Source organism: Mastomys coucha, unplaced genomic scaffold (genome assembly GCF_008632895.1).
Source record: "Mastomys coucha isolate ucsf_1 unplaced genomic scaffold, UCSF_Mcou_1 pScaffold22, whole genome shotgun sequence".
NCBI lineage: Eukaryota > Metazoa > Chordata > Mammalia > Rodentia > Muridae > Mastomys > Mastomys coucha.
Window position 1 is genome coordinate 381,160 of NW_022196905.1, and position 4,037 is coordinate 385,196.

Consider the following 4,037-nt stretch of genomic DNA (forward strand, 5'->3'; position numbering starts at 1 on the left):
AGAGCAAATAACAACATGGTCAATAAAAAATTTAAATTCCAGCTCTAATTCTGATACTTGCACCCAAGATAGAGTAAGCCTTGGTCTGCTCGTATGTAAATTCCTTTCCAAATCCGTGGCTGAGTGTAAAGATTAGCTTGTAGACTTTGAATTGTCAATGTCATTTTAAGTTTCCATATTAACAATATTTTTTGCTAGTAACTTGTCAAAAGACATCACTCTTGCTCTTGTAGGTTCACGTGCACAGTGATGCTACTTAATTCACTATCATTTAGGCTATGTGGCTCTTACTAAAAGATCAGAGCACATTTGAGACAAACTTATTTAAGGTTATCCTGCGTTCTAGAGTAGACTAGCTGCTCCTCCTTGACACTGAGTCAGTGTCTCCACAAGTCTATGAAACTAAATATGTTGCTAGTCAAGGTCACCATTTACCTCAGTGCATACATTCTGGTTTAAAGGTGTTTAAAGCATAATATCCTGAGAGATTTCAGTATCCGTTTTCAGCTTTCATTGATGTTAAGAATTATCTATAATATGGAAGGTGCCATATTGAAAACAGTGTAAATACCATTATAGACTTCACATGTGTTAGACACACAAAAGGTATGACTTCAATGGATTAAGATTTGTGAGGAGTTAAATGCATTGCTGTGTTATCTAGACAGCACTGTATATAAGTAGGGATAAGTAAAGAACAAGAAATATTTTCAGTTATATAAGAAAACTAGAAAGTCTTTCAAGTCACATATAATCTGAAATCTCAATTCTTGGGTCTGGGGAGAAATTGCTCAGTTATTATGAGAATTTTATTCCCAAAATCAATGTCAGGCAAATGAAAACCAGGTAGAACTCTAACTCCTAGGGATCCCTCTTCTTACTGTCCACTATCACAGCACTATTTACATGCATATGGACTTACATAGGGCAGGGATCACAGAAAACAATTTTAAAAACTTTAAATACCAGCAGCAAATATTTATGTATACATTTGTATGAAATGTACACACATGTACACATATGTGTATTTGTATAACTCAATATAACCTGACATATAATACTCTTTTTAATCTTCATTCATCTAAAACTTCACAGATATTTTCTGGACAATCCTTCAAAGATTAACATGTGTTGCAAATTGTATTTAAATATGAAAATAGTTGGTTAATTTGTTTTTTTAGTAGCAGATCTTACTCTGTAGCTTCAGTCTGGGCTTAAACTTACTACTCATTATAGCTACACAATCCCTGGGTCAGATTATCATGCCCATTCAAAATATGTGTGCTCCTTTTTCATGAACTACTAAAAAAATTCTAAAGTGATTTATGGTATTTGTTTTATTAAAGTTGGTCTTTAGTTGTCTTTTTTTTTAAGGATTTTACCATTTTATTAGATTAAAAAAACATAACACAAGCAAACAGAATGAACTAGGGAGGAACTGAGGAAAGACAATGGCAAAGGTCATTGAGGGCAGCGATCGGAAGGGAGGGGTGGGGTGGAGAGCTAGGAGAGAGAGGTCTAGGGGTCAGGTGTCTCTATTGATGACAATCTTCTGGTGCAAGGCTCAGGCCCAGAGCCAGGGAGTGGCTCGGGAGGTGGGGGCCCGGGGCCCAGCACTGAGGCAGTGGGTGGAAGTCCATGGGCGGTGATGTACTTCTTGTACGCCTCACGGATGATCTTGAAGGCTCTAGCAGTGGCACAGGGTATGTCTGTAACAGGGTCCCGGTACAAAGCTGGACGGTGGGTCCCGAACAGGGACTTTTGGGGGTCGCCCCTGGGGGAACCACTCTTCAAATGTTGCATCATCACTGAACGTGATGAAGGTGTGTGAGCAGTGAGCAGGAGAGGCTGCGGCTCCAGTCCCAGAATGTGGTGTCAGTGCAGGGACTGTAGGAGCAGGATCAAGGCCTTCCATGTTCACATTCTCCTTCTTGGGACCAGGCTCCCCAACAAGCGGCACCATCACTGAGTGGTAGGTGATTATTGGCCCAGGACACTTGCTCTTCTTATGAACCTGCTTCTTTTTGTCAGCTTCCAGCCATTCATAAATCTGGAACATAAATTGAATGAACGTAAATTGAGCTCTTCAGTAATCTTGGCCTCCCTGAGCAGCTCTTCCTGGGTTAGTGGTTGCTCACAGTGCGGACCCTTCCACCTTCGGGACTGTCCTTGCTTCTCTTGAACCCGAAGGAACGTTTGTAGTGTGTGCTCTGCTATAGATTGACGCATGGACTTGCGGCTGTCAGAGCCGTCGTCTGCAGCTCCAATGGCAGCAGCACCTTCTCCTCTCTGGCCTTCTGGGAGCTGCTCGCTGGGGTGCTGACCTTGCGAGGCCTCAAGCTCTTTAGAGGCTCCTTATAGGCTTTGGTGACGACTCTGCGCTTCCTTCTTGGCTCTTCTGCTTCTCCATCACTGGATGGTTCATCTCCTTCATCAATGTCAAAGTCAAAGTCTACCTCATCCTCCGTGTCAGACTGGAAACCTTGGTACTCATCTCCAGACTCCTCGGTGAAACCCCCGTAAGTTGTCTGGTAGAACTCATCTTCCTCCTCTGCTTCCGGTAACCCAGAAAGCCGGTTTCCAGAGGTTTTCAGCAGGGCCCGGCCCCCAGCCAAACTCATACCGCCTACAGAGACTGCACCAGCTCAGGGTTGGTGTTTAGTTTTTAAGAGAAGGTGGATGTATAGTAGGTAGTATAGTGCTTGCCAAGAAACTATAAGGATCCAGATTTGATTCTTAGTACCCATGTTAAAAATGTAGGCATGGTGGTTAATGCTTATAATGCCAATACAGGAGAAATAGAATAGGCAGATCCTAAGGGCATTCTAAAGCCCCAGGAGAGTGTTGACGAAGATGTCTAAACTCAACTTCTTGCTCCACCACATACATGCACACATACCATGTACATCTATATTTCATTTGACATTTAAAATGGAAGTTAAGGGCTGGCGAGATGGCTCAGTGGGTAAGAGCACTTACTGCTCTTCCGAAGATCCTGAGTTCGGATCCCAGCAACCACATGGTGGCTCACAACTACCCATAATGAGATTGGACCCCCTCTTCTGGTGCATCTGAAGACAGCTGCAGTAAATTACACCGGAGGGAGCGAGCGGGGCTGGAGGTACTGAGATCAGCAACAGCAACACACATGATGGCTCACGGCCATCTGTAGAGCTACAGTGTACTCATACACATAAAAAATAAATAAAAATAAATCTTTAAAAAATAAGATAGAATAAAATAAAATGGAAGTTAAGGGACGCAGATAAACCTAGGAAAATGATATTTGTACATACCCAAGAAAGGTATGGGTGGATTTTACAAATAGAAAGAAGAGGAAGAGGAAAGGAGGAGAGGAGGAAGGGAGATAGAGATAGATGGAGAAAGATTTGCTGTCCTTTTAGATTTGGCACTGTACTTATGTGTGTATATATAATGAGAAAAAAATGACACGCCCCATACACACACAGGAGAAAACTTTCAGTTTTAGCTAAAACCTGGATACTTGCATTCAGGAGGAAACAGGACTTTATTGACAAATGCCCTCTCAAAACTAGATTTTTTTTCACTGTTGACTGAACATAAAATCTAACCGCTCTGGCAGTTCTATATATAAAGCCATGCTGGAAATTCAGGTCAGAACGTATTGTGTTTTGTAGCAATAAGTTTCATGTCTCTTCAGGACCATAACTATATTCTGAATTTTGGAGAAATAAAAAGCAAACTCATATAATCTTTCTTTGTTTACTGCTTCCTCCTAGACCATGATTTCTTAATTATACTTATTAAATCAAATTTATATAGTCATACATGTTTTTTAAAGGTCATAAATACATGCAGTATTAGCATATTCCCTTCAAAATTAAGTAAAATAGTTAAGGGATAGTGAAGCTAACTAACTGATGAGATTGAGAGTTCACCTAAAATGACTACTCAGACCAAGTTTATAACCAACTGAAATTTTTTCCAGGGGATCTAGGTATCCCAAGATAATAATAATAATAATAATAATAATAATAATAACCTTCAATTATTCC

At 40.7% G+C, this 4,037-nt stretch overlaps 1 pseudogene across 1 annotated transcript; it reads right to left on the minus strand.

Moving 5' to 3' along the window:
- Positions 1-1,890: 1,890 nt before the first annotated feature.
- On the minus strand, positions 1,891-2,832 carry LOC116070559 (annotated as a pseudogene). The gene has a single exon (XR_004110463.1). The product of XR_004110463.1 is annotated as a vacuolar protein sorting-associated protein 72 homolog pseudogene (transcript).
- Positions 2,833-4,037: the final 1,205 nt, after the last annotated feature.